The following is a 14,302-nucleotide window of genomic DNA, read 5'->3' on the forward strand; positions in this document are numbered from 1 at the left end:
TTTTGGCAAAGAGGTAGAGAAAAAGAAACACTTGTGCACTGTTGGTTGGAATGCAAACTGGTATAGCCACTTATGGAAAACTCTAGAGTTACTTCAAAAAATTAAAATCAAAAATAGAAGTACCATACAATCCAGTAACTCCACTACTGCATATTTACCCAAAGAATATGAAAATGCTAATCAACAAGATATATGTGCCTCCATGTTTATTGTTGCCTTATTATAATAGCCAAATTATGGAAATAACCCAAGTATCCATTGACAGATGAATGAGTAAAAAAGATGTAGTATATATGCATAATGGGACCTTACTTCAGCCATAAAAAAGGAATGAAATGTTTCCATATGCAGCAGCTTAGATGGATCTAAGAACTCTAAGAGAATATAATGCTAACTGAAATAAATCAGAGATAAACAAATGCCATATGATTTCACTCATATGTGGAATTTAAGAAACAAAACAAATGATCAAAATAAAACAGAGACACACAAAAAAACAGATTCTTAAATATAGAGAACAAACTGGTGGTTACCAGAGGGGAGGTAGGTAGGGGGATGAGTGAAATACGTGAAGGTAATCTCCTTCAGAGTATACTTGTCATGACATGAAAGTTATCATGGCCACAAACCGAATAGAAACTTAAGATCTAGACCTCATCAGAGAAGGCCACATTGATGGGTAGATTTGATTTCCCTCGAATTTTTGATGGAAAATTGAAAAAGTGCATTTTTCAGATCCACAACAGCAGAATGATGCTGGTTGATGATGTAACCTGGGACAACTTGATCATGGCTAAAGATAATCTCTCCAGTGCCCATATCAAGGCGTTCTGCACAGAAACTAGTCTGGTGGCTTGGAGAGAACGTAGAATGAAATTAACAAATCACTTCAAAAATCTAAAGAAAGTGTTCTTTATTCATAAAACAAGGAGGCACCCCTGAGGAGCTCTGTTTCCAGCAGACCACAGTTGCCTTCAAGGAAATGTTTGGGAGTGTCCCCACCTCTCGGAGGGATGAGGTTGGGAAAGTTGCCCGGATGAACCCATGTTCCAGTTGCTCTTTCTTAGCAGAACCTGCTGTGTCCATTTTAGAAGTGACATGTAGGATGCCCACAAGGCTGCCTGCCTTCATCCATGGCTCACATGTAGTGCTTTCTCTCCAATAAAGTGTGTTTTTTCTAAAAAAAAAAAGGGGGGGGGAGGGAATGTCAAAATTAAGAAAAAAAAATTTGATCAGGCTGCTTCAAAAGTATGTTTAAGTTTTCGCTTTATTATTATTTTTTTAAGTTTTCGCTTTATTTACAATGTTTTTTGATGGATCTCTGTATAGTTTCTGAGCGGATGCTACAGTGGATAATACAAAATACATATTTGATTTATAGAAATCTACTAATGATATTTTTCCAGTTGGGACAAAGTGTGGAAACGTCATTTACATTTAGATTCTTTTGCCTATAATTTTCCAAAATTTAATTATGATATCTTTTTTTTTTTTTTTAACTGTTAGGGATCCACTCTGTTTCTTGGATCTGTAGGTTTGCATATTTTGCCAACATTGGCAGATTTTCAGCCATAATTTATTTAAATGCTCCTTTAGCTCTACTCTCTTTCTCCTCTCCTGTGGGACTCTGAATATGCCTGTGTGGGATCTTTTTTTTATTTTTCTATAGGTCCCTGAGGCTGTGTTCAATATTTTTCAGCTATGTTTTTTATCTCTTTTGTTCATACTAGGTAAATTTTATTGCGTGGACTTTAAGCTTATTGATTCTATCCTTTGTCATATCTACTGTTGAGTCTGTCTAGTGGGTTTTCAAAAGTATCTTTTATTCTATTTTTCAGTTATATAATATCAATTTGATTCTAATTTAAGCTCTACAATATGTATTCGATTGTTTTACAAATCTTAGTTCTTTGCTGGGATTTTCTTTTCTTTTTTTAAAATCTGCTTCAAAAGAATCTGTATTGATCACAGAAGCATTTTTGTGATAGGTGCTTTAAGATCCTTGTGAGATGATTCATTTCAGTGTTGGCATCAGTTGGCTTCTCTTATGTAAGCCATTATTTTCTTAGTTCTTAGTATGGTGGGTGATTTTCAACAGAATCCTGGGCATTTTGTCTATTGTGTAATATTACATTTTTAATATTTATCTTTAATAATTTTACAATGAATTTATACATAAGATATTCTTAAATTAGAGGAAGATTTCCTATTAAATACTTTATAGTAAATAAGAAGTGGTTAGTCCCCCTAAGGGACTTTATCTTACTCCTAGGGCAACAAAATGATAGCACACAGGATTTTTTTTGCTTTGTGAGTGGCTTGACTTGTCATAGGTGAGGGAGAAGAAAAATTTTTATCTGCTTCTAAAAAGGGGAAAGAGATCGATATCTCTGTATTCCTGAAAATGTATCTTTATTCCAGACATTTGTGATGTAAATAATATGTTTGATGGGTGCCAGATAGCCCTACACTATAAGGAAGAACTCTTTTCAAGGTCCAGGTCCAAAGAATTCTTCCTTGAAATGTAAATATTGAGGAAAATAACTCCGTGTGCTCAGGGCTCATTTGTAGCTTACTGGGAAACCTAGTAGGAGTAGAATCATTTGGTTCTCTTAGGAGAAATTTTACTCTTATTTCACATTAGAACAATCAAGTAGATAGAAGGCTGCAGATCTAATTCACATGGTATATAAAGAGTCTTCGGAAACTATGACCTTTTTATAGGAATACTGAGAAATTCGGAGAAGTTTTATGTCCCCACAATTAGGAGATTCTGGGATATATATATATATATATATCCATCTTAGATGGATGATAGATAGATAGATAGATAGATAGATAGATAGATAGATAATAGATAGATATGAAAGAGAGAGAGAGAGAACTAGAATATGAGCATGAGCAGAGGGAGATGGAGGGAGAAGCAGACTCCTAGTTGAGCAGAGTCCTTGCAGGCCTGATCACACAACTCTGAGATCCCTACCCCAGCTAAACCAAGAGTCAGAGGCTTAACCCAGCTACCCCTACTTCATTGTTTTTACCTTTGTTTATTCTTTTCACCAGTGGGCACCTTATTTAAGTTTAGGCCCCAAGATTTAGTTGACTTTGTAGGTTGTCAGTGGACTTCTCAGAGTCTTTGCAATTGTCTTGGTTGACTTGGTTTATCTGTTGCAACTTGCACTCGCCTTTCCCTTGATCATGCTGCCTCAGGTGGCAGTAGGGTGTCCCTGGATTGGGAGATTAGAGGAGGATTTGGTGGGGTTCCACTAAAAATCTCTCTTCTTTCTACCCCAAGCCAGCCAGAGTCTCTGGGCAGGAAAAAGAGATATCAGGCCCACGTAGACAAAGAGGCTGCTAAGAGGGTTGTCTTCTATTTGGCAGGAAAGACGAATGCTTCCCCTGCTGGCTGCTTGTCACTATGGGGTTCCCAATTGACCCCCTTAGCCCTGATGCTGTCAGAGGGATTCTGACTCAAGAAAGAAATCAACCTCCCTGGACTGCCTTCTGTGGTTAGGCTGGAGATCTGAAGGCATGGGATCTGGGTGGTCTCTATGTCTGTGTTGTTGTGGGGGTGCAGCCAAACTACCTCTGTGTTGTTCTTCAGATCTTGGCTTCTCTAACCCACTCTCTTCTTTCTATCTGTCAGTTGCTCTGTTGGTTGTCTCTTATGTTATTACCAGGGTTTATAGTTGTACTTTGTGCAGAGGAACAGGAAAGAATAGGGAGAAATGAGTCTATACCATCTTATTTTGACTGTAAGCCCCTCTAAAGGAAGCAAAAATGGAAATCTAAGAAGATGTATTTTGGGTGTGCTTTAGGGAAAGAAGATAACCTGTTATAATATGCTATGAATGTCTAAAAAAATTACTGTTGATACAAGCATATAAAATTGAAGGAAAAACTGTTTAAAAAAAAAGCAATTGTGACATCAGACTATTTTCCAAGTATCTTTAAATGTTTGCTTTACAAAAGCAACAATGGAAAGTAGAATGTTGATGGTGCTATATTTTAGGAAAGAAAGATACTTTTGAGAACATCATGCTTTAAGAATTGTCTTGAGCCTGAAAACATGAAAATAGTAGTGAAAAATATATACCTTTATAAGATTTACTGTTTTAAAAAATATATATGTATATAGTTTTATAATTTTAAGGGCATTAGCTTTAATTTATTTTGGTGACTAAACTATCCACTACTGATATCAATCATATCTAGGTTATTTTTTAACTCTATCTTATTATTGCCTTATCATTGTTGTGGTAATTTGTTGCTTTAACTAACTGGTTTCTTTTCCATTTTCTATTCTTTTGGCACATATGAACTGTGTGAGCCAGAGTAAAACAGTTTTCACACTATCAGAATGTCGCTCTGTATTCAAGGCCGAGCAAAAGATGCAATCCCATGCAAAGAGATATACTTGGATTTTGGCAGGGAATATCAGGGTAAATACAGTTTCCTATTAGATGAGGATGTTAATACTAAAAGTTGAGTGGCAATCTTGAAATCGCATGTGGTTTTTACCTGAAAAAAGGTAACCTAAAGAAACAGAATCAATTGGTGGAGAGAAACTAAATTTAATGACATTAATTGAACTCTAAAAGAAGTTGTGTTGGGGCACCTGGGTGGCTCAGTTGGTTGAACATCTGACCCTTGATTTTGGCTCAGGTCACAATCTTAAGGTCCTGAGATGGAGCTCCATGTCTGGCTCCATGTTCAGCAGAGAATTTGTTTGAGATTCTCTGTCTCCTTCTTCCTTTGCCCCTTTGCCCCACTCTCTCCATCTCTCTTGCTCTCAAATAAATAAATATATAACCTTTAAAAAAAAGTTGTGTCAAAGCTGTGCATTCCTCTGGAATTTTCAATTAGAGAAGTTAATACATTCCCTAGCTTAAATCAGTTTGAGTAAGGTCTTTCTGTATGTATCCTAAATATTCCTAAGTAATGCAATGATTACAATGTTCTTTCACTTTTATTTAACTCCTTATCTGTATCTACATCTTTCCCAGAAGATTGAAGTTCAAAAATTGGGGTCCAGTTTAACTGCACAGGTTTCTTTGTGAGGTGTGGTCAATTGGTAATAACTTGGAATATAATTTATTTCTTCCCACTAGCTATTTACTTACAGATAGGGTACCCTAGGAGGACCCATAAAAATAATGATCACTCTTCATTAAGAGGGTCAGAAGGAAATTGGGCCATCTGTGATGTTCCCAATGGTAAATAATAAGCGGATGTCAAACAAATAACAATGAAAAGCCCCAGCAGGGTTTTTAATGTTCTGATAATAACAGAAGCTGTGAGTGACCTATGCTGTAATGGCTGTAAATGACATGAACATGAGTGAGTCATTAAGGTTTTGCTATTCAAAATTTTACTCTCAATAGAGGACATCCTAAGATGGGAATGAGGTTGAGGGAGAGTATAGTTATATTAAGGACCATAAAAATTTTACCTCGACAGCATACATTATATCAAAATTGAAGCATTTAAAAGATAATTATGCTGTTTAAATTCTTAGCCTTTCCAGATTTGCAAACCTAAAATACTTTTTAAAAAACTATCAAATAGCTGTTTTCTGGCTCCAGTTATATGATTTCAAATGGATATCGCTTGTAGATTATTAGGTAGGTCATCAATGGAACCTGACGTGTTCTTGTGTCTTCATACTGTCACAAAGCCAGAGAGGTAGCAAACCCGGTGACAGGCTCTTATTCCATGGAGGAACTAAGTGATCACACTCACATTTTCCATTGTGGTTTTCCTGAAGTTGTGCTCAGTAGCAAATCAAGTATATTATTTCTATTGCCAGCAGTGAGCTCATTTGGAAGAGATTCAATTCCATGCCAAGGACAATAACCTTCCTTGTTCAGCTTGTCCATTTCAGTCCTATTTTGTGCCTTCCCCCTCCCCCATCAGTCCTGTACACCACAGCCTGATACATACAAATTGTTAAAGCCTAATCTCCCAGCTTCTTCTTTACCCACTGTCCTGATCTCTACATGTTTTTTTTCATAATGGGATCTCTATTCTTTTTGCCTACCCACAGACCCTCTCAAGACCTTGCCTGCAGTGATTCTTCTATCTAAAATGTTCTTCCTTTCTTCTCAATCTGTAAAGCTCTTTTCCATTCTTTATGTCCAGCTCATGTCTTAGTATCTATGCACTTCCTGTCCTGACTTAGCTACTCCTTTCTCTTCTCCCACAGTACCTCTCCATGCCTCTATTTTATTTGCCTCGTTCCAATTTCTCAACAGACTGAACTGGACGAGAAGGAAAAAAAGTTGTTCATTCATTAGAGTTTCTTTGATTATTTATTTTTTACAAGAAATCTTTCTTTAATGAGTCAATGATTTAAAAATGACTCCAAGACTATTCTGGAGGTCAAATCCTTTCTAAGGCTCAAAGATAGACTAAAGGCTGTCTATGAAACCTACAAAATTATTCAAAACCATTGTGCATGTTTCCTTATGTACACAAAGAAACCATCATTTGATCAGTTTCTCAAATTTGTCCCATGGACAAAAGAGGTTGAGGGCCATGGCTCTAAGGGGTTAGGTAAGAAAGCTGAGATCAAGAAACAGTGGAGAAACTCCTCTCTTATTTTTTTTTCACACATTCTTAGGATTTCTTTCTTTTTTTATTGTGACAAAATTAAATAATATTAAATTTATTATTTTAATTATTTCAAGTTTATAGTTCTGTAGCATTAAATACAGTTGACCCTTGACCAACACCAGTTTGAATGGCATGAGTCTACTTATGTGCAGATTTATTCCTGTAAATATAAAACAGTTCTGTAAATATATTTTTTCTTCCTTATGAATTCTCCTAATAATATTTTCTTTCCTCTAGCTTACTTTATTATAAGAACATAGTATATAATACATACAACATACAAAGTATGTGTTAATTGACTGTTTGTGTTATTGGTAAAGCTTCTGGTCAACAGAAGCTATTAATAGATTTTGGAGAGTCAGAAGTTATATGCAGATTTCTGACTGCATGGAGGAGCCATGTTCCTTGCCCCTATGTTGTACAAGGGTAAACTCTACATATGCATTGTTCATCCTAAGTTTTTTATTAGATAACATTTCCACAAATATCGAGCTAGATCATAATGCTTTATTTAATTTGAATTTAAAAATGACCACAAAACTAAATTATTACTAATCCCTAATAATATTTTTAGAAATGTTGGCCTGAATTAGCAGTCTCAAAGACAAAAATAAAATTCCAGTTCAATTATGGGTTTTGGCATTTTATTTTATTTTATTTTATTTTAAGATTTATTATTTATTTATTCATGATAGAGAGAGAGAGAGGCAGAGACACAGGAGGAGGGAGAAGCAACTCCATGCTTGGAGCCCAACGCGGGACTCGATCCCGGGACTCCAGGATCACGCCCTGGGCCAAAGGCAGGCGCCAAACTGCTGAGCCACCCAGGGATCCCCGGGTTTTGACATTTTAAAATAAAAATGGTCATTCTATGCTCTTTGCAATTTGCAATTAATGAATGATTCAAAAGACAATTCAAGGGAATATCATCATGTGACATACAGTGTACCTCCAACTAAATTATTAACTGATCTGTTTCTGTCCCAAACTGAACACAAGCTAAAAAAAAAAAAAAAAAAAAGATGTGACTGTGAAGAATAATAAACTGCTCCATTTGTGTGCTTGCTGGATAACCTTAGACAAACTATGCAGTCATAATTTCTATATATTCTTCTCTTGCCCCATGGCACAATAGTGTTTTAAATAAGCAGGAGTTACAGGAAAATTAATGTCCCCTTTTTATATAATGAGTAGAATTAATGATGTATTTAACTTTGTTCATTTGATTGACTATCTCTTTTATTAAGCCGTGACTAAAGTGTTCATTTTATTTGCTACAACATACTCAGATTCTAACTCAGAGCCTGGCACATAACCAGAACTCAATTATATTCTTGGTAAAGGAGTGTTTGTTTCATTAGCTATGTGACTGACTGTCTGAATGAATGAATGAATGAAGAATGAATGATCTCTTCCTCCCTGTGTGACCTGGCTTCCCTCCTAGCTTCACCTCGCCCATGTGCCTCTCTGTCCTCTATTTTTTTTTTTAATTTTTATTTATTTATGATAGTCACAGAGAGACAGAGAGAGAGAGAGAGAGAGAGAGAGAGAGAGGCAGACACATAGGCAGAGGGAGAAGCAGGCTCCATGCACCGGGAGCCTGATGTGGGATTCGATCCCGGGTCTCCAGGATCGCGCCCTGGGCCAAAGGCAGGTGCCAAACCGCTGCGCCACCCAGGGATCCCCTCTCTGTCCTCTAATTCCCTCTTTTTTATCCCTCTAATTCCTTCTTATCTAGCAAATTTTGGCACATCCTCTGCTCTCTGTTCTCTCTGTTTCCAACACCTTTCTTTTTTCCTCCCTTAGAATCTTCATTTCTTTCTGTCAATGTACCTTTCCTCAATTATGTGTGATTTCACACTAAAATTGCCAAAGAAGCCCTGTTGCTTTGTCTTCTTACAAGCAGAATATGCAATAAAAATATTGTTGCTATGCAACATCCTTTTGTTTCTCTTTTGAATTATTTAAAAGGTAAGTTGTTATGAATTTATTTATAATTTTTTATTATTTATAAAATTTATTTTTTATTCCTAAAAAAAAAAAAAAGCTTCTTTTTCTTGCTTGCTATACTTGATTGTAGATTTTTCTATCTTGTGGGTTTGGAATCCTTGACATAAAAATGGTCTATATACCACAGAAATGGAGGATGAGAAAAACATTATTGAAAGAGAGATCAATCTTACCAATCTAAGCAAAAACTAACAGACATGCACAACTAAAATCCTTACATTACATAGTTTTTAATGTGTTAGAAATAGATTATGGGTTTGAGTAGTTGTTTCAATTATTGGTTTAGAAAGTGATTTTTCTGTATACCAGAATCTTGACAATATTCTTTTAAATTTTTTTTAAATTTTTATTTATTTATGATAGTCACACACACAGAGAGAGAGAGAGAGAGGCAGAGACATAGGCAGAGGGAGAAGCAAGCGCCATGCACCAGGAGCCCGAAGTGGGATTCGATTCCGGGTCTCCAGGATCGCGCCCTGGGTCGAAGGCAGGCGCCAAACTGCTGTGCCACCCAGGGATCCCAATCTTGACAATATTTAAGTTAAATTTTTACACAATGAAATATACATAGATACAAAATAGTTAAAAAATTCCTTAGGCTTAAGGATCTTAACCACATGCAAAACCAAACAAATGCATTAATTAAAAACAAAATCACATTCTCAATAAAATTTGAATTAGCACCACTACATTTATGTGATGTGTACTATTGATTTATTGAAATTGTAATGTTGATGTTGGGTTTGGCTGTAAAATGCATCTTTTGAATTTTCCTTCTTTCCTTGATCACTGCTATTCAGAACATAATATATTCCCCTTTGAGATGTTTCTATTATTTCTATGATTATATATCCTTTAAAATTAGTTTTTTTTTAATCAATTCCTCATATTTTATGGGATCAATTAATTCAATAATGCATTCACCAAATATGATGATTTTAAATTAATACCAGTTCTAAAGAACAGTTATAAGTTAGTAAGTAAGGGACCATAGTCAGATAATATTCTACTTGAAATATCCAGTTTGGGTGGCCTGTTTTTGTTTGTTTGTTTGTTCAGTTTGTTTTGTTCTGTTTTAGTTCAGTATATCCATACTAGTTTACCCTTTAGGACAACTTAAATCCCCTACTTCTTTCACATTTTTCCCTCAATTTAAACCACAGTGAAATCTTGAACTCTGAACCATAAATTAATTTTACTTTTACTTGTTACAGACAAGCTCATATACAAAAGCAAGTAAGTAAATGCGAAAATCACATGGCAATGTTTGCTTATGAAGTTTACATCTAGAATATTTTGATGCTGATTTTTTTCAAGACCATCATACAATTTAAATCCCATGACTAAAAATATGCTAGACCTTTGTAGAGCCTTTAGAAACTTGTAAGAAGCACTTTTGTGCCTTAATAAGTTAAGTCTTCAGTAGAATCCCATAAGACGTGACAACTTCACTTTATACAGATTCTAAAATAAAGATTTGGAGAAGTTCAATTTGTAACAACATTCCACCACACGGTTATAATCTACAAGACTAGCACTCAGTATCAGCTCTATTTGATTCCACTTTTTATTCTCCCCATCACTGCTGATCAGTTTCTGCTGTACTTATTTTGATATAGCCTCAGTAACACTATTTCACTACTTTGATAAATGTAGCTCAGCATTATGCATAAGCCACAAGACATTTGAAAATATTATATTAAATTCCAAGATAAAATTGACCCAAATCCTTCCAAGTGACACGAATTACGTCTGTGATAAACTCTCAAAATTAAAAGAAAAAAATATTTAATTCAGCAATGCTCATTCATTTATTTCTCTTTTAGACCTACAGTGTTTGGATGTATGGCCCCTTTGAGTAGAATCCCAAAGAAAGTGCTGGGATTAAAAAAAAAAAAACTCATAGAAATTTCTATACTTTATAGATGTGCTATGATTAACAGGACTGAGAATTCCTAACAGAGAGTAGTAGAAAGAGAGGGGAGAGAAAGCTTGAAATTTGGAAGATGATGATGGCTTATCACAAACTTTAGATCATTCATTCATTGTGCCATGTTGTGTAACATGTACTCATTGTACTTATTGTACTTATCTATTCCATCCTCAAAGAATGCAACATGAAGTTGAGTTATTCTCCTTTATTCAATGTCTCCTTTACTCGATATCAATCAGTATGTACTTCCATTAGTGTTTAAATGAACTTTTCTTTGTGTTTAGCACCATTAGATTGGGACCTGCTATGGTGACTGAAATGGTAGAGAGGCAATGGTATAGAGGTATAGTGGTAGCAAAGGCAGAGGAAAATTATGAGATATTTGATCTCAATGGCAGTCAGTTTGGTATCTGGTATTTAATGGAAAATAAGAGAGCATTCTCACCCCTGACCTTTTCATTATAAATTGCATTACTGTTATATATTTTCCTTCATTAGTTTTTCTTCTAATCTTTTTTTCCTCATGGAAAGCAATCGGCTTGAATAAAATCCCATCTTTTCTGAATCGCAGCATATATTCTGTTTGAATGTGGATATTAAGTTATTTTTTTTCTAAAGCTATCGAACATGGGTGTTCTTACATAGCCTCAGGATAAATGTTAGGGCTTCAAAGGTTTTAGTTTAGTTTTGTTTTTATCTCACCTTTAGCCTGATGTGAGCCTTTTTTCTTAAAGTTGGAAAATCCATTCCTTTAAATTTAATTGGCACTGACTCAAAACAACGTATCCTAACTTTTGCTGGCATAGTTTGTGCCAATTATGCCCTAAAGAGTATTAGGATAATTCAAATCTACACAACAAAACAACTAAAAGTATTGAATAGACATAACAAATTAAAATATTTCATAGGGTATTTGAGACTAAATCGACAGCCAATTAAAAAAAGAAAGAAGCTACTCTGCAATATAATCTGAGAAAAGTGAAATCCTACTATAACAGAAGAATGCTGCTAAATTTTCATAGGAGCACAGATTTGCCAGATGAAAGTAAATATTTGACCTGTAGATAAGACAAAGTCCCAAAATTCTGTCACTAGCATGTCCATGTGACCAGTTTGTGAGGCTACCAAGATATGTATGGGTCTTTAAGAGTGATACAGGCCATTAAGGACAAGTTTTCTTTGGAGAATTAAAAAAAAAAAAAAAAAAAAAAACCAAAACCAGTAATCTTTTAGTGCCTAGTGTAGCCATAGCTCATGGTCCCAAGAAGCATCTAAAGCATGTAGCAGCTCCATCGGACACTGATTAAACTGACTAGTTATGTTTGTCTGTCATCCATCTACTTGCCCCCAGAAGCTAAGAGAAGGTCTCCTTCTCATCATTTTCCTGAGAAATAGACGTAAGTATGCCCTAACAGGAGATGAAATAAAGAAGATCTGTATTCAGTGTTTCATCAAGAGTGATGGCAAGGTCCAAACTGATATAACCTACCTTGCTAGTTTTATGAATGTTATCAGCACTGACAAGCCTGGGGAGAATTTCCATCTGATCTATGACACCCAGGGTCTCTTTGCTGTTAATTGGCTTACACCTAAAGAGGCCAAGTATAAGTTATAGAAAGTGAGAAAGATCTTTGTGGGGACAAAAGGAATCCCTCACTTGGTGAAACAGAATGCTCACTCCACCCACTATCCAGATCCCCTCATCAAGGTGAATGACACCATTCAGATTGATTTGGAGACTGGGAAGATTACTGATTTCATCAAATATGGTAATCTGTGGATGGTGACTAGAAGTGCTAACCTGGGAAGAACTGGTGTGATCAAAGAGAGATACTCTTGTTCTTTTGATGTAGTTCACATGAAAGATACAATGGCAACAGCTTTGCCACCTGGCTCTCCACCTTTTTTTTATTGGTAAAGGAAACAAACCATGGATATCTCTTCCCAGTGGAAGAGGTATCCACTTCACCATTGCTGAGGAGAGAAACAAGAGACTGGCAGTCAAACACAGCAGTGGGTAAAATGGCCCCTAGGTAACATGATTGGAGGAAGTCTTTATACTTAATTAAAGATCAGACAACATGATAAAAAAATAAAATCCAACTAAAATTTGTTCTACTTTTTATTGTCACTGTATACTAACAATTTCAAACAATATCAGTGATAAAATGCTCCTCAAGACAGGGCAGATTGTTTCCATGGCCTCTCTCTCTTGATATGTCACTGACAGGAGTCAACACTGGAGCCTGCCATGTATGGTACTAGAGGGTGCATTTGACTACCGAACAAAAGTGGAATCTGTGGGCCATGTGGTCATTTTTTTTCTCCTTTCCACTCTTATGGATTGAGAAGGAAAGAGCTAGCTGCTGGTTTTTCTCCAGGCGTTACTTAAGAGGATTTCATAATAGTCCATTTTTTTCTTGATAAGGATAAAGAAGTCTAGAACTTAAAGCAAAACTGGAACATTGAGAAATTTGTTCCAGGGACTGTTTTAAAATACTAATTTCTTTTTCTTTTTTTTATGATAGTCACACAGAGAGAGAAAGAGAGGCAGAGACACAGGCAGAGGGAGAAGTAGGCTCCATGCACCGGGAGCCCGACGTGGGATTCGATCCCAGGTCTCCAGGATCTCACCCTGGGCCAAAGGCAGGCGCCAAACCACTGTGCCACCCAGGGATCCCTAAAGTACTAATTTCTTAAAGCTTATTTCTTAGTTTGTTACTGAGATGGAGAGTTGGATTTAAAAAAAAGAAAATTTAAATGCTTGACTCTTTGGGACACCAATTGGTGGCTCATTAGTTGAGCATCTGCCTTCAGCTGAGGTCGTAATCCTGGGGTCCTTGGATTGAGTCCCACATCAGGCTTCCCATAGGGAGTCTGCTTCCCCCTCTGCCTCCATCTCTGCCTCTGTCTCTCTCATGAATAAATAAATGAAATTTTTAAAAAATGCTTGACTCTTTGAAGAAATAATGCTGTGATGTTACAGATATATTTATGCCTTAGTTGACTTTGGTTCAGAAAGTTTCTCATTCTCCACCTAACTCTGGGAAATGAACAAGGGGTGGTGGAAAGGGAGGTGGGCAGGGGGTTGGGGTGACTGGGTGATGGGCACTGAGAGGGGCACTTGATGGGATGAGCACTGGGTGTTATGCTATGTGTTGGCAAATTGAACTCCAATAATAAAAAAAAAAGATAGTTTCTCATTCTCCATTTATGTTAACCCCTTTCTCATGTTCAATTTATTTTTCTCCTTTTCTTTCACATGAGGAAAAAAAAAAAAGCCCCACACTTTGGTTTAGGGGCAGTAATAAGAAATAAATCTTCTGAGATTTTACTTTAATTAAAAAGAGCTATGTCTGCTTATAATGTTTTTCTTTCTACATGCAGTGAAATTCTATTATGGATGCCGATGGACAGAGAAGTAGAATGTGTGCATCTATATATGGGTCCATAGAAAAAAAACAAATATTAATCTAGTAGTTTCACATTACTTGGGAGGCTCTATGTTTTATAACATTTCCCATTACAGTTAGATATCATATCAGGATACTCAATTTTTAAATACATTTTTATATTTTCAGAAAGGCAAAGATAATTTCTGGAAGGAAAACCCATGACTATCTTTTTTATTTTTCCCCCAAATAAATTTTGTTTTTAGCAACAGTATATAGTTTTTCCTCAAAGTATTTATGACTCAGAAGAATTTCAGAAGCCACCTCTCTATATATAGAATGTACAGAATAA

The 14,302-nt window shown here is 35.9% G+C and overlaps 1 pseudogene; it reads left to right on the plus strand.

The window, feature by feature from the left end:
• Window positions 1–675: 675 nt before the first annotated feature.
• LOC144301555 (small ribosomal subunit protein eS4, X isoform-like) lies at window positions 676–12,579 on the plus strand (annotated as a pseudogene).
• Window positions 12,580–14,302: the final 1,723 nt, after the last annotated feature.

The sequence above is a fragment of the Canis aureus genome, chromosome 30, assembly GCF_053574225.1.
Source record: "Canis aureus isolate CA01 chromosome 30, VMU_Caureus_v.1.0, whole genome shotgun sequence".
Lineage (NCBI taxonomy): Eukaryota > Metazoa > Chordata > Mammalia > Carnivora > Canidae > Canis > Canis aureus.